Source organism: Prosopis cineraria, unplaced genomic scaffold (assembly GCF_029017545.1).
Source record: "Prosopis cineraria cultivar Desert tree isolate PC_DT_omini unplaced genomic scaffold, ASM2901754v1 PC1031, whole genome shotgun sequence".
NCBI lineage: Eukaryota > Viridiplantae > Streptophyta > Magnoliopsida > Fabales > Fabaceae > Prosopis > Prosopis cineraria.
In genome coordinates, this window is record NW_026556356.1 from 5,229 (window position 1) to 30,527 (window position 25,299).

Here is a 25,299-nt window from a genome sequence, read left to right on the forward strand (position 1 = left end):
ATCACTGGCAATTGAACAGTCACTGAACAGTCACTGATAGTCACCAAAGCTCTAATACTTTTGTCAAACCACCCCCTGTCGCTAGAGCTCTAATAAATAAGTTTTCATTTGAAAAAAAAAATAAGTCTTATTTTTATATTAACAACAGTCAAATTTCCTCATTAATAACTTTATAAAATTAATTTAATAGTGAAGGAGAACAAGCGTTATGATATAGGGAATAAATCTTCATTTAAAAACATAAGTTTTTTACCATGTCTACTTGATGGTTACCCCCTCCATCTTTATATATATATATATATATATATATATGGTGTTTCTTAAAAGTTTATTTTGTCCTAAATATAAGATGTGGCAATTATATTTTTGAATAATTAAACAATTTTACTCTTGTCTTGAAAAAATGAATAGATCATTAATTGTATATTTTTTCTACTATCATCATGATATTAATTATGATGTTATTAGGGGTAAAACTAGAATGAATCATTGTATTTTTATGTGAATTCAGCTAAATAACAAACTGTTATTGATATACAAGATTTGATTGTAAACACTTTATATATAAAAACGGAGAGAATATTTGGTAACAACTATCAAGCATTTGGTAATAACTTGATGGTTATTACCAAACAACCATCAAATATTTGCCCAAAGATCAAATTTGGAAAGAAATACTTAACAATTGTTATCAAATAACCTTTAAATAAGGTCTCATTATTTGATGGTTATTAACTATCAAGTAAAGTGGCACATAATATATGGCACCACTTTACTTAACGGTTAAACTAAGGCAACTAAAAGTAACAGTCAAATATCTCCTCTTCTTTTTGGCCAATATCAAGCATCCATTTTATGTGATAGTGAAAATCAATACAAAATAGACAAAGGAAAGAAAAGAATGTGAATTGAACTAATTATTGTGAAGTCTCTGGATTTGACATTTTATTTTTGGAAAATGCCATAATGACTACTTCGATTGAGGCTCTTGACAAAGAACTTAAAAAAAAAAAAAAACTTCACTAATGACAATTAATTTTCTCAAATTTATTTATCACTTCATGTTAAAGAGTAAATGTAGCTAAATGACTAGATCTTGTTTAGTTACTAGAAAGAAATGAAATTAATTGAATTGAAAAAATTGAGATAAAAATAAATTAAATCACTTTTTTCCTCATGGTAAGTATGATAAAATTCACTAATATATATTACAAATGTGAGAATTATTACATCCTCTAAAAATTTTATGAATCATAATTTTCAATCCTATGAACTAAATTACTACTTCCTTTGTGAATGTGCTCCCATATCTCCCCTGATCATCTTATTTTTATTTTTTTTAATCTATTTCATTCCATTCTATTCATTTCTAGTAAGCAAACGTGACCTAATTAAATTAAAGCAATGATTACTTCATTTCAAAAAATGATAAAAATAAAAAATTTAACCAATGTTGATGAATAATATATATATATATAAATATAAATTCAAATGGAAATTAGCAAGTGACAAAAATATTTTTGGAAACTAGTTGTGACTAGTTAAGGTTTTTTTTTAATTTACTGAAATGAAGTAGTCATTGCTTTAATTCCTTAAATAGTAATTCAACTCTAAGGACCCCATTAACTTAAACACTATTTAATAATATAAAGTTGAGAAAATTAATTGTGATTGGTTAATCGTTTTTTGTCATTTGATGATATGAAATAATCATTGCTCCAACTTAACTGCTTCTCGACCGCTTCCAAATAATATAGTGACCATTACTTTAAGGGCAGTGTGGTCCGCACAAATTATTACTAACATTTTATGACCAAAACACTATGTGATTTGGGTTATGAGACCTTATCAATGTTTGGAACAATATTTGATGCATTTTTCCATGCTATGCCTGTAATCCAACACATCCAACGAAGTCATAATAAAATAGATTTAGTGAATGGAGATTTGATAATCAAATGGACAATTAGGATTAATTCATTAAATGTTCCAACAACAGAAATATATTTTATTTTACAAATACAATAAATAGAGCTTGTATATACCATTTATACTTGATAAAGAGGTGCAGTATGAGAAAATACATTAACCATTCAAAATCCTTCAATATTTACTAAAGTACTTATAACTTATTTATTAATAAGGTCTCCATATATTAGCATTTGAATATTTTTTGAGAAATTCTTAGATAGATCAAGTGAGCCACTTCATTTGTGGTCTGTTAAATACATATATGACATTTAAATGGTATTAAATATAAATTAATTTTGATATTAATGATATTGGAGAAAGAACATGTAAGAAATTAAATATGCATTTTATTATAAGAATAAAATTAATTAAAATAATTTTACATAATATTTTATCTAGATGATTTAGAATATTCTAATTAGACAGATTACAAATGACGTGACACACTTGATCTACTTAAGAATTTCTCGATATTTTCCTTCATTTTATATTCTTTTTCTTTTTCTTTTTTTTAATATTTTTTTGGTGACAACCATCTTGTATCATAAATGACTAACTAATTTGAATCTAAACATTATTGAATTTGAAAGCTAAATGAGGATAGTTTTCCTATGATAGTTTTGATCCTCTTGCTCACTCTTTTAAGGATCCCACAAGTTATAGTTTTTCATAAAATTCATATAAGCAAGTCATAAAAACTATATATAGCGAACTATGTGGCTGATACCAATCGTTATCAAATTCTATTAGGTTATAAATAATATAATTTATTTTTTTATATTTTTTGTAATGAAAGAAGCCAATGATTTAAACAATTGATATTATTACAAGGTATAGTGGTGGAAATTATATTTGATTTAGGAATTATTTATAATTGTAGGTACCTAATAAACTTAAAAAAAAGTTACATCAAACTACTATAAGACTAGTTATGTTATATAGTGGTGAATGTTTTTACTTTAATGGGACAACAAGAGTATAAAATTGTAGCAATAGAGATAAAAATATTGAGATGGATGTATAGATATACATGTAAAGATAAAAATTTGAAATGAGTATATATGTGAAAATGTTGGTGTATCATTTACTGAGGGAAAAATGATAAAAAATTATTTGAGATGTTTGGACATGTATAAAGAAAAATGTGGGAGGCACCAATGAAAAGAGTGAAATAGATAATTTGAGCCTTGTTAAGAGAGGTAAAGGAAGGTCAAAAAAAATATTTTTGAAAGTTATTGATCAAGATTTTTTAGTTAATAACATTTATAAAAGCTTGGTATATGATAGATTACAATGGTGTTGGATAATTCATGTAATTGACCCTACCTAATGATAAGGTTTGTTGTTGTTGTAAGATTTGATTTATGATTTATTAATTTGTTTTAGTATATACTATATAGGGTTTAATATTATTTGCTTAGTATCTTGAATTTATTTTATCTTTAAATATTTTTTCAAATAAAATAAAATATCTACATTAACTAGATACCTTATCATCATTTTTAGGTGATGATTTCATTTAGATTTATTTAGTATTTTTATTATTTCTAGGGTTCTATAAATAGCTATAAAGTTTCTCATTTATATTTAGTTTTGACATTTAAATAAGAATTATACAGTTTTTTCTTTCCTCCTCCTTTCTCCTTTCTCTCTCTTCCCCTCTCTTGTTTCACATTAATTAATATTAGAATTAGATTTCAACTTCCTTTCTTGTGTTTCTTTCCTACTTGAGATCTATAAAAACTTAGACCTTCCTAAAGCTACAAATCATGTCCTGAGGCCATTGGGGTAAATTTTATTATTTTGACTTTCTTAAGTCGCATTGACAATACCCAATTGATCCTCTCCTTAATTACTATGACTTTTTACCATATTTTGGAGGTTTAATTTAATTACTTTATTTGTTGTTCTTATTATCTATTATATTTGATTATTTTTATAATTTCAATTTGGTGCGAAACAAAAAGAAAGGAAAAAAGATATATATATATATATATACACATACATACATATTGCAATTATTTTTCATTTTGTCTTCTAATTTATTTATTTTATGATTACTATTTATTAATTTGCACCTACTAAGTATCCTAAGTTCATACATATTCCTCACACACATTCAGCCTAGTATCCAAGCCAGCTCTTAACTTGGGTTAGTTGAAGTTTGCAACAATTTTCTTGAAGTATTTCTAAACCGTTTGAGATCATAGTGAAGACTTTATTTTGGTTGTTACTTATTTATAATTGTAATCCTTGAGGAGCTTTTAAGTTTTCAAAAAATTAGACTTGTTAAACATGATCGTTACCTTTTAGTTAGGACAACTTGGGGACCTTTGTCCTTTAGGATATAACTACCTTAAGCTTGCACATTAGTCAACCTTACTCTTCTATAACCATTCATGACCTATACAATAACAAAGCTTTCCTTGAATAAGAGCTTAACTCTCTTAAATCCCAACTTAACCTTATTGATACCTAAATGGTCCAAAACAACCCCACCCATCAAACTTCCACCGATGACCTTACTAAGGCTTTAGCAATCCTAACTAACAAGATTGATGGCATTGAACATTACCTTACAACTATCAAACAAAACTCTGAATGCCAACATCAAGAACTCTTGGATTCCTTTTGAGACCTAACTAGGCGCATGATGGAAAAAATTAAAGCAGAATTATTGGAAAACCCTAGTGATAGAAGTCCAAGACATACTGGGAATGACTATATTAGACACCTATATACACGACATCACCAATCCTCTATAGGTCTTATTATCCACAACATTAGATTGCTTAAGTATGAACCTAATCCTTGACCTTTTGAGGAAGCAAAGGTCTCTTAGGATGAACAATATAAGATGAGCTATATGAATCGCCACCAAGGAATCGATATAGAACATTAGCCCCAGACATAACTAAGAAACTTTTTGAAGATACCACAAGAAAGGTTAAGGTAGATGTCACGCCCTAAAATATGAGAGTGATTGGTATAAGATAGGTGTACAAAATACACATCCCTTATGCCTTAATTTTATAAAATGTTATATATATATATATATATATTAAATCGTAATTAGATTTATATTAGATTTAGGACATCCTTAATATTTTTCCTTCAAACAAATGTCTTAATATGTTTGTAGAAATTTTGGCTGAACTTTCTCTATAAATAGGTGTAATGACAAAAAATTTTTAATTTGAACAAACTTTCTTCTAAGGGATATTTTATTAAAATAAGTTTTTTTGCAGATTTTATTTTATTTTAGATTATAGGAAAATTTTGGGTCCTTTTTGAAATTTTTATTAGGTCTTTTTTTGTAGTTTTCCTGGTGCCTTTCTTGAAATTTTCCTAAACTTCCTTATCTAATGTTACTTCTTCACATGAAAGAAAGAAAAAAAAATAGAGCCTTTGTGTTTCTTCTTCATCGACCTTTAGTTTTGTCTTCTCATCAGCATTGAACTCTACCTCTTCACCTCTGGCTTGCTCTTCCTCTCACCAGTGGCTGAACTAGTACGTCTTGGCAGCTAGAAGTGGCTCACTAGAATTTGTTCTTCCTTGCTGTCATCTTTTGCTTATCCATCTAGGTAGAGCATCCATGTGCGTGCGCGTGTGTGTAGCTTCAATCCTTGCGTGTGTGTAGCTTTAATCCTTCTTGCTCTCTACCTGCTGAACGTTTTATATAGGTGTATAATAAGCTAAATTTTTCTCTTTTTGTGGTCATGATTTCTAGTTTCTATCTTCTTTATTTGAGTTCCAGAATAGAGCTTGCTTCCTTCACCAATCTCAACCATGTGCTAATCTTAAATTATCATCGTTGTACTGTAGTTTGAGGTAAATCATTGATCCTCTCTTCTCCTTGCTACAAAACTTGTTCATTATCTCCCTCTTTGCTATTCATTCGTGTTTGTCTGGACGTAGGTTAAATTTTTGTTTTGTTTGGTGACTAACAAAGGAGGTGTACGCACGCACATTCAGCCTTGATTTTTCTTTTTTCTCTACTGCTAGGCACCGTGTGTATGATGATTCTACTTCTTCCTCACGTAGAGCAATTAGGTTGAACTCTTCCTTTATCTTTTGAGGTAGTCTATGAACTAAGGAGAGGCTGTTATTTTTGCACTTCTATTCAAGGTCAGACGGCTATCGTTTCTTCTCCTTTGAATTTATAGGTAGCGTGAATCATCCTTTCTCCTTCCCTTGGCTGAAGAACGTGTCTTTACTCCTCTTAATGTTTATTATAATGTTGAGGAAATTGATTTGTATTTTAAGTGGATACTATGTACTATTGTAGTTTGGAGATGAGCTGAATGGTAATAATAAAGTTATTGTTAAAGGTTGATTAAATTATTGGATGATTATTATGAACCAAATTTTTGATAACTCACTGTATTTACAAGTATGCTTGGAAAAAGAAGTTGATGTGAATAGGATTATTAAAATTTTATTAAGCTTGAAAAAAGAGTTGCACTAATGGCTATGGTTGAATGTGCCTAGTGTTGTTGACTACTTAATAGAGGTTGTTGAAGGGTTTGGTGAGAATTTAAAGGGTTATTGAGAAATTTAATGAAGCTTAAATGTTAATTTCACTTACTTATATTAAGAAAGGAAATCATAATCACATGAAATGTGGTGGTTTACATGTTAGATCAAATTGGGGCATCATTAGAGTAAGCAAGAAATAAAGTGAGTCTAACCATAAAATTCAGGTAAGTGGATAGCGTTCTAAATCAATTTCTAGTAAAGTGTTTATAAATCTCCTTCATTTAAATTTTACTATTATTTCTTTGTAAATAGTACAAATACTCTTGTAATTCTACTTTTCTCTAACAATTGTTTTATTATTGAAAATGCGTTAATTTTACTGATTTATATTACTAATAAGTAATAATTAAAATGGATATACAAAAAATGTATTGTTTCTTAGAAGTAGTTTAATTATTTAATTCTATGTTGATAATTTTTTTATGTAATTATTCGTGTATGGAGGAAATGAAAATAAATTTGAGCAAAGGAAAATGATAGTTGAACGGTGTTTAAAAATGATAATTTTGATAATGCATTCTTCCTCCATACACGCTTGGTTTTAATTAAGGGGGACTAAGTTCAAAATGCTGGTTGCTAACGGTAATTTTGTTAGCCCTTGGCGTGCCATGGTACACCTAGTTAGCAGGATATATTGGAGGCACTAGCCTAGTGTGACAGCCAACGCACATGGAATGGGGGACGGTTATTCATGAGTACAGTACTCATGCTTGTTTTTGTGGACCTTGTGCCTGCCCTTGATTCATGGCTTTTGCTGTGCCGGTTTCATGGTTCTCAGTCGTGCTTAATTGGTTATTTACCCTCGTAGACTGTGTATCCATGCTCGTTATTCATTCTAATAAAGCCCTCCAAGATTTAAAGTAAGATTTTTATTTTTAGATTAGTTCTCCAAAAGCAATTATCTAATTGCACCATTATTGAAAGTTTTACATTTATGGGCAGTATAAATTTTACACACTTACATGAATTTAATAGCATTGTCTAATTTTATGATTACATTGTTGAGAATACTCATTATTTATTGTTAGCTAAAGTATATGTTTCATGATTTCATTAAATCATTTTGAATTAAATTTATTAGTTATTACCTTTACATATGTATATATGTATTTTAAATTATAAGTTTCAGTAGAACACTACTCACTGGAAATTTTTTTGATATCAGATATTGTAGCTGACTCTGCACCTCCAGTAGAGTGTTGAGGGAACCTTTTTTTTTTAACAGAGGAAGCCTATTGTGATTATTATTTTAGTAAATTATGTATTTTATTTTGTAATCATAACTTAGTGGTCCACGTACACCATAATTAGGCCCTATTCTTATTTAGTTACTATGTAAATTGTTGGAATGGAGCTAGTCTCCTTGCTAGGTTATTGGCAGGTTCTATTGTTTTTGTGAAAGTTTTAGGAGGTCTAAATTATAGGGGAGGCTCTACCGAAATTTCTACAAAATACTTAAAACTTTATGACCTTTATTATTATATATAACTTACATGTATCATTATTTTAGTATAGTTTATAGTTATTAAGGCTTATGAAATATGAATTCTTTTCATATGTTATGCTAGTCATACCCTCAGCATCAGGGTATGATAATAGGACCTCCCAAAAATTCTATAACAAAATTTTTTTAAAGAGAAAATTACAACGACCAAGAACTCTGCTACTTTTAACCAATAGACAATATGTATAACATAAATTAATGACCCTAACTATAGTCTATTTAGAGCACCTAACCATATTTTCAAAATAAAATATATAAATTCTATAATTACATCAAAAGAAAAAAAATCAATTAAATCTCCACCTGGCTTAGTTATAAGACCCTTAGAAGTCAACAATTTAGTATCGTCAAATGAATCTAAGATCAAAAGTAAGTTTTTAATGTTTAGCATCGTGAAATGAATCTGAGATCAAAAGTAAGTTTTTAGTGAATAACGTCCCGATTTAAAGTTGAAAGAAATAATGAAAAATATATCAGGAAGTTAATTACAAGCTTAATAAAATAGTCAATTAAAATAATGTAAATACATGCCTCATATATCATTAGTTATGTAAACGTAGAGACAAGGAACATATGAATTCAAATAAAATTATCAAGAACTCAAGCTCCATTTTCTTTTAATTCAACATATGCTTAAACATTTTGAGAATTATAAAGCTAAGATAAAACAAAAAAAACAAAATAAATCCGTATGTGGTAAAACAATAGTTTGTTTTAAGAGATCAACTTAAGAAAAATAAGCTTCAAAACCCTTTAATAAGACTTGGTCAGAACGATTAACAAGCGTGGATACACAATCTATGAGGATAAATAATCAATAAGTATAGACACACAGCCCACAACGATAAATAATCAAGCGCAACTTAAAGCCATGAAATGATCAAGCATGGCTAGAAGCCATGAAACAAGCACAAGCATGAGGCTTATGAAAAGAAGCGTGAGTACAATGCTCACAAATTACCATCCCATTGATCCACGTGCATTGGGCTTTACACTGAGCTAGCATCTCCTACAAACACCCTACTAGTTAGGTGTACCATGGCACACCAAAGGCTAACAAAACGTCTTTAACAACCAGTATTTTGATTCGGCCTCACATTTTAAATCAAGCATACATGGGTTAATAAAACCAATATACTATCTCTTTTTAACATTTCTCATCATATTTAGCATAAATAAATTCAACTGTATGTACCCCATGCATGAAGCATGATAATTAAATCATTTTTTAAACATAAAATCAACATTTTTAATATGGCAAATACTTTTAGATGTTCAATTGAAAGATAAATTCAATATATTCTATACAATATAGTAAAATAAAAAAAATTTCCATGTGTGATAGTTGATAATAAAATTAAGATTATGAACAAAATAAATAAATAAATACGTAAATAAACAAATTAAAATACTCTATTATTTGTTTTTATAGGGGAAAAAAGTTATATAAATAATAGAGATGGCAGATGTTTTTATGAAAATAAATTTATGAAAGAGTCATTGGGACGCTATTCATGTACTTAAGATATTTCTAAATACACAACTTACTCCTAATTAGCTGCTTTTGTAATATTGTCCAATTCTTAATTCTCAGGAAAGAGCAAAAAGAGTTGGTGAATGCACAATAACATGGATGAAGAAGAACTCAGTGGCTTCAACACCAACACCCCAAATTTGTAGTGTGGTAGCAGCCCTTTAAATCACTTACTTACTGGCAAAAGATGTTAACCTCTAGAATTTTATATTATTTCATCACATTTTTCTTAGATTTTAATCCATTTTGCCTTATTTGTATATATTTTTATTGCTCAAATTAGAAAAATGTGTATTTTACTTTGGGTTTACATTCTTATCTTTAATTTAATATTTTCAGCCTAATTTCATGTTATTTTGGTTTAAGATTTGATTAGATGTATTTCTGTTTATGTTTTAAAAGCTTTTGGATGAAGAAATCAGGTGCAAAAAGGATAAATTTCGTTAATTGTGAAAACAGTTCAAAATTACTAAAGTTGTCAGAAAGTCGTGACTTTCGTTCGCGACTTTTACCGCTATAAAAAAACACTGCATTTTATTTATCAGAAATTAGTTGGTTAGGAGATATATATACTGAGAGCTCAACCCAGAATGTACTCTACACACTTAAAGATACTTTGAGAGCTATGTTGTGCTAGGGTTTGAGCTTTGAATGAGTTAGGTCTAAGAGTTGAAGCTTTAAAGAGATTTAAGCTCTACTTCTTCTATTCCTTTATTTTTTCTCTATTTCTCTTCTTGTAATCTTGTAATGGCTATGAATATCTTGTGTATTTGTATCTTTTTGATGTTTATAAGTAGCTCAACTCTTTGTTCTAGGATTATTTTGAACCCTTATATGGATTAACATTATGTTTCTCCTCTCTTTTTATGATCAATGATATATATGTGTTTATTTTACTCTTTTCTTAATGCTTCTAAGTGATTGGCCACCATTTAAATATTAGGTTCACTTAATTAATGCTTGAGAGGGCTAGGTTAAGTATAGAACTTAAGTAAAATTGTGCAAGAACTTGATATTTGCATGTTAAATGGATGGTTTTGCTAGTAAGATAGAGATATACTTGCTAGCCTTACATAGCCACATTAAGGTTGGTGTCTAAAATTGAGTTTTATTAATTGTAACAAGAGATTAGGTAATCAATTTAATTAAACACTTGTTTATGACTTGAGAGAGCTTATTCAAGTATTTTTACAATCCTAGGTTAGCACTTAGTTTCATTAAAAGTATTTACGAGAGGAGTTAATTTTGGTGTTATAAAATGTAATGGGGATAAATAATCTGAGGTCCCAATTTGTATTTGAAGTTTTATGAATCAATTACTTTTCTTTATTTTCTAGTATTTTAGTTTACAAAATTATTTTTCACTAAATTATGTTTGGCTCAATTTAGTTGAACCCACTTAGTCTTTTGTTTGATTACTGTTTTTAAACAAATCTTTAAGAAAATGATACTTTACTTTTATTATATTATTTATTACAACCCGTGCACTTATAGTGAGCAATAAGTTTTTAGCACTGTTGTCAAAATATTTTGGTCAACCTTTGATTAGTGATAGTAGATTTCGCTTGAGCATTGTAAATATTATTTCTTGTGTGTTTATGTTTCCTTTTATTGCTTGTTTTCTTATGTTCTTGTTTATATTTGTTCTTTTTGTGTGTTTTTGTGTTTTCTATTTTTTTTTTATACTTTCCTTGCACCAAGAATTAACTTGTGTTTTTGTTTTCTTAGTATATGGATTCTCCTTGGTGGACTATTGGTGCAATGGAGGGTATGAGTATGATGCTCATATAAATTCTAGCTATGCCACTAATACTTATGAATCCTAATTTGATTATATTTGTTGTAATTATCATAGGAATGGTCATGTAATGAGCAATGCTCCCATGCCTCACCTTTGAATTATGTAGAGTAAGATAACATTAGGGCCCAAACTAACTTTCATGATAATACTCTTGACTCTAGATGGAATCATGAACAAACATTGTCTTGGGATTTTACTCATTCTCTTTCCTCATATGCATCACATCATTATACACCACACAATACTCATGTAGATGAAAGCACCCACATTTATAAGGAGAAGTCAATAATAGATGATATGCTTCAACATATCCTAGACAATCAAAATGAAATGAGAGCTTGGCAAGAGAAGGGAATAAAGAGTATTTGGTTGATGCTTCAATTGTAGAGCCTGATCCCTTGGATTTTAAAGAAAAGAGAAGAGAGGAAATTCCAAGAGTTTATATACTTGATCCTCTTATAGATATTTTGACTCTTACTTATAAGAGTCAAGTAGATTTCATTGAATGTTCAAAATATTTGGGAGCCTTGAATCATATTTGTAAAAAAATTGCATTAAAGCCTATCAATGGTCTTCTAAATCATGTACCTTGAAATCAAATTTGATTAAGGGAACATGTGTTGCTTTTTTTGATGAATGCCTATTCTTGTTAAAGCCTTGTCATATGAAGAGAAATGAGGACAATGTGACATTAGTCTTTGATACCTATGATTAGTATTTGTGTTGAAGAGTCAGGCTAGAGCACTATAAACAAAGCGCTACTTGGGAGGCAACCCAAGTTCTAAACCTTATCTTTTGATCTTTTCTTTGTAGTTTAGTTGCTTTGGTGAAGTTATGTGTGATCTTATGTCTTTTGTAGGCTAATATAGAGATATGAGGAAGTGTGAGCCTTTGAAGAAGTAAGAAATGTGGCAAAAGACTAAAAGATTCCAAGAGAAGGGAAAATTTTAAGGAAGTCAAGCTATTTAAGTTGTTTTTATGATTATGAACTTGTCTTAGCAATTATTTTAAACTTATTGAAATAAATGCAAATTTTAGTGGTTTAATTCACATAAAAATGGCTCTTTTAGGGGGTTAATTGCATTTTAATTGAAGAAAATTGTTTTTGGTTAATGAGTGGTGGTTGGAGATTAATTTTAGAGTAAATTTGGTACTTGAAAGATGTTTTAAGAAGTGAACAAATCAGATTGTTGAAAATAGATTGCCATAAAATTTTTACTGTCAAAAGTTCTGATAGGCGTCCAGAGAAGATGAAAGTCATGACTTTAGATTTAAGCTTGATTTGAAAGTCAAGACTTTAGGCTTGTAAAATTTTTTTTTATGGGGTTATTTTTCCAATATCTATATAATATTAATAAAATATTTTTTTTTCTCTTTTTCCCCTTCTTTTTGCCTTATGTGCTGCGTTTTGTAGCTCAATTTTTTTTAAATTTATTTTGACCTAAGTTTGAAAACCCTCAACTCCCCTCATTATTTCCCATTTCCTTGCCTCGTGTCCACTTTGCCTCTCTTTCTCTATTTTGATTCCCACCTTGCTTCTCATTTCCTTAATCTCCAACCACTACCAATAGCCATAGCGTCTCCTAGTTCAACGACCTCTACCTCTTCTCATTCACTTTGCTATCGACCCCTGTGCAACCACCATCTCCTAGCTCTATTCATGAAGACCTTCAATCTCCATCATCGCTGTCAACCCCTATCTTTAGTCTACTCGCCCACAGCATCTCATTTCATCACCTTTACTGTTGCCTTCCCTGTCTCTGGTTTGTTCTCTACTATAGCCTTTACATTTTTTTTTTCTTTTGAATCCACTTCTCTTGCTTCCCACTGCCTTCCTTATTAATTCATGAGCTTCATTCTCAAGTGTTTAAGCTACAATTCCCCTCACTCACTGTCGTCTCTCCCCTTCTTAAGCATTCACGCCGCCCCCTGCTTCTCGTGCCTTTCATTATAGCTCTACCCCATTAGCATTTGCCATTGACCATTGTCCCTTATCTCACCTTCACTTCTCTGCTTCAACTCGAGTCAATATAGCTCATGGAGCCTTCCCACATTCAACTCATTTGCTTTTCTTGATTTCAAAATTCCTACTAGCTAATATTATCAAGTTTCAAGTTTGAAGACCATGAGTTGATATTTTAGCTTTTGGGTATCCTTAAATTTATAATTCTTGTGATTCCAATGGTTGTGTAAGCTTATCATTTCTTTTGAGTTTGGATGTTCTGTTGTGATCATTTTTCAGTATTTTGCTCTTTGCAAATCTAGTTGGCTTATTGGTTTTAGTAAGAATATTTAGGGGTGTTGTTGTGGGCATATGGGTTTAATTAATACAGACTAATTTGATTTTGAATGAAATTTTCAATAAAAAATTATTGGTCTGACTTAGGATTTTATTGCTGCGTAAACTTTGGTATTGAATGCTAATGTGAGGTTTTGTTAAAGAAAAGTTTTCCCAATTATTCATAAAACTTGGGACTTATTCACTAATCTTTAGTTAGCTAGATTCATTTTCTGAGGCTAGGGTGTTAATTCTAGAATTTCAATTGCTTTGACCAATTGCTTGAGTATGTGGGCTGCTGTTGATTAAAAGTAATCAAGGGGATGCTATTGTTGGTTCATGGGTTTGGTAATTTTCTTGTTAAGGATTGAATTTTTTAAATGATATGGATTGAAATTTCTTAATTAGATGTTTTCAATATATTTGATTGATCTCATTGAATTTGGTTGTGAAGAGTTTTAAATTTTCTTGAGGCATGTTTTGTTTGATGTGGTGATTCATTTTGGCGAGAGATGTGTAATTGTGATGCGGGTTAGTTTTTAGTTTTGGAGATATGGCACTGAATGCTGATAAAAAGATATATACCTGTGGCTAATTTTTTTTTATAGAGCTCAAAGTGTTGACTAGCCACATTTTTAATGGTGCTGAAAAATGTTTTGATTTGGCCCATTATTGTTCAAAGCTTGAGTTTGAGTTTGTGAATTTAGCTTGGTTTTTCATGATTTGCAGCCCCTTATAACCCTAAACCTTTGTAATGTGGTTGCATGATACAAATGAAATTTGGACAGAAAAGGGTGCTCTGAATTGGGTTTATATTCTCTGGTTTTTACTAGTTCAAGCCTAGTCCCTGTGCTATTGCTACCCTACTTTTTGTTGCCCATTGCTTGCAATTTATTTTCAATATTATGATGTTATGGCTAGTTGTTGGAAGATTAGGGAATTATATTTATGAAAATTTTGTTGCTGCTCATTGTGGTATCTCATTGTGCTAAAATGCTTGTTTTCATGTGCTTTGGGTAGATTATAATTTTAATAATGGGGTTTAGAAAGTTACTTTGGCTGATCAATTTAGTCTCAACTAATATTAAAATTGTTGATTCCCTTGCTTGGCTTTGAAAACATTCTATTTTGAATTGAACTTTGATTTTGTCACTTTGTGTATGACCTGGGGGATGAAAATGGACATTGTTGGTTTGCTTGTCAGATTGAATTTTCTATACATTCATGAGCTATATTTCTCTTATTAAATGTTTTAATACTTGAATTGGGATGATTTAATATGGATGTTGGAAATTTCACATTTTTAAGGCATGTTTTGAAGGTTCTGTGAGCCACTTGGGAAATCAAATGCAATTGTCAAGGAAAGAAGCCAATACTGATGTTGGTCATGATTCAAAAGTTGTGGATCACATTGCTTCACTTCTTGTCATCATAGTCTTTTGCTTTTTGTTCTATTTTTATTAATAACTTGCTAGTTGACTTCTTTTTGTTATACCCGTGGACATGATAACTCTATACTCTATTATAGGTTCTAATTTTTATGCCTTTCATGCAAGTTTTTTTTTTAAGTTATTAAGTTGTATGAGAGAGGGCTCTCATTTTGCCCTTTTAACAATGGGACAGTGTTCAATTTAAGTTTGGGGATGAATGTATTATTTTGGTTAAATTAACGTGAAATTTAATTTTGAAACTTAGATATTTACTATTCCTTTTTTTTTAAATTTGAGTTAGATTGAGAAATTATTTTTTAAAATGAATGTGTGATCTAATGATAGAATATTGCTTGGACTGTATGTTTTGTAAGAAGTTGTGATCAATATTTTGACATGCTTGATTTGTAGTGTTAAGGCTTATTTTTTAGTAATTTGTAAATTTTCTTTCATACTTTTGAATCAGATAATAATTTGAATGCCTCTGTTAAGGAATTTTGTGACAAATTTATGTGCACTTTATTTGTCAATTAAGAGACTCTAGAACCTATTTTGGATTCTCTTAAGGCATTTTAATCACTTCACATGATATTGAAAAATGATTTGGGCATTTTTTCAAATGCGTTTGAGTCTTTTAAGCCTATCTATTGCATTATTTCCATTTGATCTCCTTTTGAGCCTTGAATTGAAAATCATGTGAATTTTTTTTTTTGAAACTCACATTAGACCTTAGCCTCTACAACTTGAAAAAATCATGAATTACCTCACTTTTAAGAGAAGTGAAAAAAAAAATTGTGTTAGTGGTGAATATTGGTTTAGTTTTTAAAGGAATGGAAATGAATTTTGGAATGCTATTAATTGTGTTCCTAAAAAATTTATTAAAAGAATTGATATACATGAAAAAAATATAAAAAAGTGCAAAGCGTACTAGAAGAGCTGGAGAAACTATGACACTCAATTTGTCAGTGTTAAGGAAATAATGTTGGGACTACACACAAGATGATCAAGTATAAGTTAAAATGAGAGACCACAAATTTTAGGATTTTTAAAACTCAAAGTTGTAGAGACATTTGGGAGAAGGAAAAAATATATATATATATATATATATATATATTTGTAAGGACAAGAGTTACCTGTGGAGCTGATAGGCTAGAAGAAGAGGAACCACAAGCTAAGAGCTTGAACAAGTTGAAAGCTTCAATAATGCCAACACAAGCTACTAGAAGACTATGAGTGAGTTGAGAGCGAGTTTGGACATACACAAGCTGGAAGAGGACCACGAGTTGGTGAGCTGAAGGCAATGTGAAGGAGCTGTAGCAGTGAAGATAAATGCAGTGAAGAATGTGTAAGTAAAATGAAAATTAAAGCTACTGCCTAGTCAATTTTTAAAAAAAAAACAATAATGATAGAGGTGGCAATTTTTGAGAACTGATAGTCACTTCTGTCAATGTCTCAATTCAATATTTTCAATGCACTGACATATGGATAGGGTAAATAATGTATTAAAAATAAAATTTTAAATTCTATAATAAAATTACATATTAAAAATATAAACTAATAAAAATTATAACAAAATTCATATTTAAATATATGTAATTATTAAATAATGTATATTATTACTAATAATTATATATATATTAATTATTATTTTTAGGCACATATTACTAAATACTATATATTTCTATATTTAATATATCATTTTTTTAGATAGAGAGGAGGTGTTTTTAGGTTGAATAAACGCCACCTCTCTCTTTGAATATAATAAAATATTATAAATAATTTCAGTTAAATAGATAACAATAGATATATGTATATTATAACAATATTAAAAATAAATGAATTATTAAATAAGGTTTGGTAGGAAAACTAAAACTTAATTAATAAATAAATACTATTTAACTATAAATTATCTTAATCATTAATTATCATATATAATATTCTATAACAAAATATGTACAAAAAAATAAAACTAATTAAAACTAATGTAATAAAATAAATATTTTAATATAGTTATTAGTAAGTAATGTAAATTATTGCTATAGGTAATTATATATATTATATTATAATAATTATTAAAATAAATAATAAATACTTCTAAAATTAATAAATAAATAAGTAATAAATCTTTATATAATTAATATCTAATATATAATTTTTTTAATACTTAAGGGAGAGAGGGTAGCATTTTATTGTCCTATAAATGTGACCTCTCTTGTTAAAATAAATAAAATAATATACCTATTTAATTTCTAAAATAAAGTTAAGTATTCAAATTTCTAAAGCTAATTTATTATAAATAATCAAACGAACATCTCAATGTATATTAGTTAAAAATGTATATTAGTAATCCTAATTATTATATTTTTATTTAATAATAATTGTTAAACAAATTATTAGATATGGCTACAAATAATAATTTACAAAATATAAAATAATTATTTAATTATTATTTAATATATTATTTTTTAATACCTGAGGGAGAGAGGTGCCGTTATGTTTTTCTACAAATTCGACCTCTCTTGTTAAAAATAAATAAAATAATATATGTAATTTATTTCAAAAATAATGTTAAGTATTCAAATTTTTAAAGTAATCAAATGTGTATCTAAATTTGTATTAACTAAGAATGTATATTAGTGGTGATAATTATTATTTATTTTATTAAACCGTAATTATTAAAAAATACTAATTACTAAAATAATAATTTACAAATATAATATAATTATTTAATAATTATTTAATATTTTTTTAATATTTTAAGGGGAGAGGTAGCATTTTTGTTTCCTACAAACGCCACCCTTCTCAATAAAAATAAATAAAATATTATATATATATATATATATATATTAAATATTAACAAAAAATTATAACCTAATACATAAAAAAATATGTAGCATTTTTAAATACCGGAAGCACCACCTTTATGTTTTATTTATCAAAAAATAATATATTTATATTTATTATTTACATAGTAGAAGTTGTTAATTTCTTAAATAAATTTGTTATTAAATCACTAAATTAATTTATTATAATGTAAAAAAATGATCAATATCTAAGTTTGTATTAGTTAAGAATATATGTAGATTAGTGTTCATAGTTATTACATACTTTATTTAGTAATTTAAACAAAATATTATGCTTTACAAATAATAATTTAAAAATATAAAATATTTATATAATTAATTTCTAATATATTAATTTTTTAATAATTAATTACAGAGTGGTATTTTAGGAGTGAACAAAATGCCACCTCTCTCAATAAATACAAAAACATTATATATATATATATATATATTATATATAATTATTAACAATTAATATCAAAAAATTATAATTTGATAAAACATAGAGGCGGCGTTTCTTCAAATAAGAAACATGAACATTCTGACATGTATAAAAAAATATGTTATTTAAATAATAAAAATAATTTAAAACTAAAATAAAATTATATGTTAATAAGTATTATATATATTATTTAATAATAATTATAAAAAGTAATAAATTACTTAAGATGAAGAATTAATACATATAAATTAATAATTTATAATTTTTAAGAGAGGTGGCATTTTCAAATAAAGGAAACGATGCCTATATTATTTTAATTATTATTAAATTGTACATACTGATTATTTATACTAATTATATAATTATAATAAAATATTTTTATAATATAAAAAATAACATTATTATTTTGTACCAAGTAGAGAGGTGGTGTTTAAATATTAAAATGCCACCTAATTCTTAATGAACATAAATATGTGGCACTTCATTTAAGAAACACCACCTCTAAAAATTTACTATAATTATAAATAAAAAATTATAAGCTGTGACATTTGATAAAATAAACAACACCTTTATTTTTTAGATTTGAGATTAATAGCATTTTATTTTTTTTATTGTTATGAAATATATGCTATTAAATATTATTTTTATAATAGTGAGAGCATATCAAAGCTTTAACGAGTAACTTTTGACTTTATATAAAATTTAATTTGTAAATGTACTAAGGCTAGAAAAGCCTTATGCACTAGTCAGTTAAAAATACTATATATTTAATACTTTAATTTTTTTCATTGTCATTAGTTCTTATAAAAATTAAGGTGTAGCAAACTCTATTATAAAGAGAAATATATCCTTTAGGGTGGCATCGGTTTTCAATTACTCAACAAGTTTTAGAGGATTGGATATACTGATTACAATGTTGTCCTCGTTCAAAGTTGTAAAAATACAAACTACATAACAAAATCAGCTACTCATCATGTGATTGTTGTTATTTTTTTTTCCTTTTATGTGAAGAAAACATTTTGATCATTTAACCTTTTTAAATATCAATAAAGGATTGAGGTTCTTAAATTTATCTTTTAAAATAGGGAGAATAGCAATAAAGTCTCAAAAAAGAAATTAATAACAGTAAGGTTTTCAACTAATTTTTCCTAAAAAATAAATTGAAAATATTGATTTAAATTGTTACAAATTGCAAATTGATTGCTATATTTAGAATTTAAATATATATTTCATCTATAATTAAAACTCTTGAATTTGCAGTTACTTAATTTGATATTAGTAATTTATTTTCAAAAAAATAAAATTTAACTATCATTAATTCACATATTTGAGACTTAATCATCATTATTCTTTTTGAAATCTTGTGGTTTGAAAATTTTATTATTATGTTTTTTTGCCTTAAAGGTTCATTTTCTATAAAGGTGTTCGAAACCAATTTAAACCGATTGCACCAAATTAAATCGAACCAAACCAATATAAACTAATTAAAAATTAATTATTAATGAGGTTTGCTTTGGTTTTTCTTTTGATAAAACCCATTAGTTTAATTTAGTTTAGTTTTTTAAAAACTTGAGCTCAACTGAACTAAGTCTTATTATATTTATTATATATATATATATATATATATATTAATTAATTTGTCTAGGTTTTTTTTCCTTCCCAAGTTTATTTATTTGTAAATCATTAGTAAAAATTCATTAAATTAGCTAAATGTTATCTACAGTTGTTTGTAATGATTTTTTTTTAATTTTATAATCAATTGTCTTAAAGATAATATATTGAATTTTAATGGTTAAATATGTTTATTAATTGTTTAACAAATATTCTTTTGTGTTCAATATTTTTTTTCATTGCAAATAGTAATTAGTAGTTAAAAATTATCATTCAACATGAATCTATGTTGATAATTATAAAGAATATCTTATAAAAAAGTTTAAATTTGATCTAAACCTAAACTAAACTGAACCAAATCAATTAGATAAAAAAATAAATAAGTTTCAAATTATAATGAATCGATTGGTTTGGTTCAATTTAATTTTTACTCAAAACAAACCAAACCAAACCCATCTCATGAACGGATCTAGATCCTCTTAGCATCGTCCTCTCTCAGCATCCCTCAGCATCCAAATCTCAACCATTCAATAAATATCTAATGTCCCATATTTGCCCTATCATCTCATGTAAAAATAATTTTGTTTTAAAAAATAATTCTTTCATTAAATTAATTTTTTTATTGCATTTTATATTTTCAAAACTTGTTCTAAAAAATTACCTTACAAATTTTTATAAAGGGACTTATAATTCAGTCTATTTAAACTCTAACTTGACTTATTTAATAAAAAAATATGTTTAAAAAATCTACATATTAAATCAAATTATAAGTAGGTATTTACACTCTAACTTATTCAAACTTTGATATGATTTATTTGATAAAAATTTAATTAAAAAATTTATAAAATAAGTTAGATTATAAATAAATATTTATAGTTTGATTTATTTAAACTCTGACGTAATTTTAAAATTGAGTTTACATCTCTCTCTGCAATTCGTTGGATGGGGTATGCACTATTGCGTGGGGCGTAATGCTCCTACCACTACCTCACTATCGAGTACAAATCCACAAAAGGAAATAAAACGAAGAAAGTTTCCTGCCTTCGTCACGAGTAATTATCCTTCTTTCATGTCACCCCAAAAAAAAAAAAAAATCCTTCTTTTACTGAAAAGTTCGTTTCCTTCCCCTCCCACCCCGCATACCTCCTCTCCCTCTCCCTCCCTCCCTCCCTCCCTCCCTCCCTCTCTCTCTCTCTCTGTTTGTTCGCTTATGGACGATTTGTAGATGGGGTTCATCTTCATCACATCCTTGCCTAAGCTTTCTTTTCAGCCAGGGTTGATTCCTGATTCTTGGCCGATAAGCGTTATCCTCTTTCTTGCAATCTTGCATTTCCTCTTTTAGACAACTAATTTCCTCCTTTAATTTCTTTTCCTGTAATATTTTGGTGTTTCACAGTAAGATTCATCAGCTTGTTCTGATTAAAAGCCCTCTTTGTTCTCCAAGGTTTCTCCTTACTTCTTTTCTTACGATTAGTTTTCTGTATTGCTTAATGGATCTGAGATATTGATTTTCTACTTCTATTTGGGAGAGAATGAGCCACCGCATTTCCCTTTTCTGATTGGACACTAATATTCCTTTTGTTTTTTGTTACGAAATATTTAGTAATTTTATTTTCTGCAGAGTCTGAATTCTTTTCCTGATTTTTGGGTCTATTTTTGCATAATCAGGAAATGACAAGACAGAAGATAGAAATAAAGAAGATCGATAACATAACAGCGAGGTAAGTAACGTTTTCAAAGAGAAGAAGAGGGCTATTCAAGAAGGCTCATGAACTCTCTACTCTCTGTGATGCTGAGATTGCTCTCATAGTCTTTTCTGCTACTGGCAAGCTCTTTGTATATGGTAGCTCAAGGTCTCTCCTTCTCTCTTCTTTCTCAAGGTCTCTCCTTCTCTCTTCTTTTAGTTTCCTTTTCATCACCTTGATGATATACAGTTGAATGCTTTTTCCAGAAAATTATTTTTTTAATTTTCATTCGTATCTGCAACATTCGTATGTCGTGTAATTGTGCTTATTAATTCAATTTCATTTTAGGCTTATTAATCCAGACTAACAGGAGATTGACTACGAACGTGCTTGCTAGAGAATTTCGGTAAAATTTTCAATCCTCATGGATTTAATCTGCAGCTCTCTCTTTTGAGAAAATCATCATCATCATCATCTTGGATGACTTGCTTGTTATGAGAACCCACCCTATCCAGTTCTGTTGATTAATTGCAACCATGAATCTATAAATAAGACAGACTTGAGAAATATATTTTCAATACTCTGAACCTAAGGTTCTGGCATAATCCAACATAAATGTATATATCTTGTTTTTTCATCATAACAGAGTAAAGTGACTTTAAAAACTAATCATTTATTGTTTTGATTTGTAACTGCAAAGATAATGCCAGCATGATGTCATGTTTGTTATAGTTAATTCATGTCCAACATGCCTGCCTGTATGTATCTTCGTTGTCATAGATACAAATGATAGTATACAAGCCGCTGGACAAGAGGATTCTTTATTTTGAATGAGACCTTTTGACCATTTAAGAAAAAGAATTGTTTAGTGTTCAGCTTGCCTGAGAAAAAGATGGTGCTTAGGGTAATATCTGATTCACAAACATGATTAATTTTCAGAAGAGAAAGCTCTTTCTGGATGTTCATTTAGGTATGATATTGGCATTATACTCAACGCATTGATATAATAATCTCTGACATCACAGTATATTTGTGAACGTTAAATTTCTATATGTGCATGCGTATTTGAGACATTTGTCATGCCCACACGTCCATAGATACTAAAATTTGCTTGGATGAAATCTACTCCGGTTGTCTATTTTGTTGTTTTTGCTTAGAACGTTTAATAAATTTTTGAAGAAGTTTAGATTAGTAATTAACAACGGAAGTGAATAAAAAAAGTGAGCGAAGTTCAAAATATTTACGACGGGTAGCAAAATTCTGAAACTACTTTGTGAGATTTGGAAAATTATCCCAAATCTTTGTTGGTGATATCAAAGTTAAAACGCCCCTTTGAATTATGTAGAGGAGATCTATTAATTTTCCCGTCCAAGAGTTATAATAGTCCGATTCAATACACTGAATTTTGAAGCTTTTGTTCTTGGATACGGTACTCTTCATTTCTGCAGACTATCTTTGAAAATTACCAGGATTAAATTGATTAGAATCAATGGAAACTCATAGATTAACGAAGCTCTTTATAGTTATCCCTTTTACTCATCTTAAATCCATTAATTGTAATCATGAATGAGTTTGTGTCAGGAGATATTCTGATCAGAAAGTAACTCACTATATAGGGTAGTGTTTGGGTCTTTTCCCCCTCCCTTTTCATTGAGAAAAAAAAAAAAAACTAGAATATTGCCACCATTATGTCATAAATTACAGACGCAATTAATGCAACGTATTTGCATCATTTCTCTGCTTGACTGGTTTAAGGAGTTGCCATTCTCTACATCATTTTAAGATGATTAATCTTATTGAACTGGGATTCAATAGTTTTTATATAGGTCTCATGTGTGTTGAGAGTTAAGATGAAAGGCGAGAATATTTTATAAAAAAATCCGTTAAGAATTTGTTTACGTATTTTAACAAGTTAAATCAAATTATTGAGTTGTGATCATCAAGCATAGAATTATACAGGAGTGTGATCCCTTAATCATTACATTCTTGTAGTGCAGGTAACATATAATTTGTTTATGTACTTTTGATTCTTGATTAAGGTTTACGTTTATGTTGTTCAAATTGTGGGAGGGTCATCTACTTCAATAAATCTATGCACTGCAGATAAAGGTCAATCACATTCAAAACTTAATTGTTGAAATCTCATTTATGTTTGTTTAGTTACAACTTCTTTGAGCTTGAAAAAAATTATCATCATCAAAAACTTTCCTACCCTTTCCCATTCATGCATGTAGAATTTGAATCATTTTTCCATTTTGTGTTCTTGAATCAAGGATAGTGAATGTTCTCAATTTGAATCCAAGACACTTGTAAAATTCAGTGTAATTAGTAGAAATTAATGTTTCTTTTGGCCTCGGAAAGATATGTCTCAATGTTTGATCCCTTCTTAAATAAAACTATTTATCAATTTCTTGAATTAAGAATACATTATTAGTCTTCAAACCTGACAACTACATGATTCTGCTACAGAATATTTGACCGAATAAAAATAAAAGGGGACAATGAGTCTTTTGGTTCTTCAAGTTTGCCTTAGTTATCAATTTGGCACTTGAAGTTTAATCTATATTAATAAGTCCTTAAAGTTTCATAAGCATACACAATAGTCCTTATAGTGTTATTTCCCCTTTAAACCTTTGGGCCTTTTTGTCAGTGATTATGAAACTTTAGAGACTTGCTTAATAAAAATTAGATTTTAAGGACCTAGTCAATAATTAAGGCAAATTGGAGAGATCAAAAGTTTCATTATCTCAAGTAAAAATATCCATTAAAATATGCACCATATGGACTAGAATAGCGAGTCTAAGACTTCGATGGGTTGTGTATTCCTTGTGTGCGTGTGTTCATTATTTAGTCCATAAGTATTAAACTTCATCATATCTAGCTTTTACGTACCCTCACTTCTCTTAAAATGCTAGTTGTTTTATACGTGTAGAGATTCCAGTTGATGGAAGAGAATCAGCGATTAAAATAGGTAATCGACATTTTGAAGTATTTGCATTTTTAAATCATTAATGTCTGTCATTTCCAATGTTCATAAAATTAGACTGGGTGTTGAACGGGTTAAGATATTGATTTTAAAGTTTATCGACCTGTTGATGGTTTACCTTCTGTTGAACAATTCATAATTGAATTAGTTTATTAAACTATAATTCCTCCGTCACTATTTACTTGTCCTCATAGGAAAAAATCTATGTGCAATGTAAGAATTATTTTTTCTATTCCAGGTTTGCCCTCCATTAAACAGGGGTATTATTGAAAACAAGTAATAATTATACCTCAAAATTCGGACCAGGACATATTTAGGTGCAAAATGAAAATGCAAGTCAGGACATGTAAATAGAGATGCATAATATCATGTGGGATAAAAGAGCAAATTAGGCTTTAAATTATAGGTTCAGGTATGTTTGGGATCTTAAATTTATTTTTTGTGTAATATTATTCTCCAATTTTTGAAACAATGCAATGTAGCTATTATAATCAACAAAAGTTAACTTTAACTTGTCATTAGTTGACCAATAAATGACAGAAAATGATCTCATAAATAATAAAAAATTATTTTTTTATCATTTTTTTTATTTTTTAGGTTATTATCTATAATTTTTAAATTTTATACTATAACTTTTTGGATCCCTTTTTGTCTGAAAATGACAGTGTTGACATG

The 25,299-nt window shown here is 28.4% G+C and overlaps 1 long non-coding RNA gene across 1 annotated transcript; it reads left to right on the forward strand.

The window, feature by feature from the left end:
• The first annotated feature begins 21,324 nt into the window (after positions 1–21,324).
• Positions 21,325–22,034, forward strand: LOC129299097 (uncharacterized). The gene is made up of 3 exons (XR_008590492.1): positions 21,325–21,397; positions 21,622–21,806; positions 21,987–22,034. It is a non-coding gene; the product is annotated as an uncharacterized LOC129299097 (long non-coding RNA).
• The last annotated feature ends 3,265 nt before the right edge of the window (positions 22,035–25,299 follow it).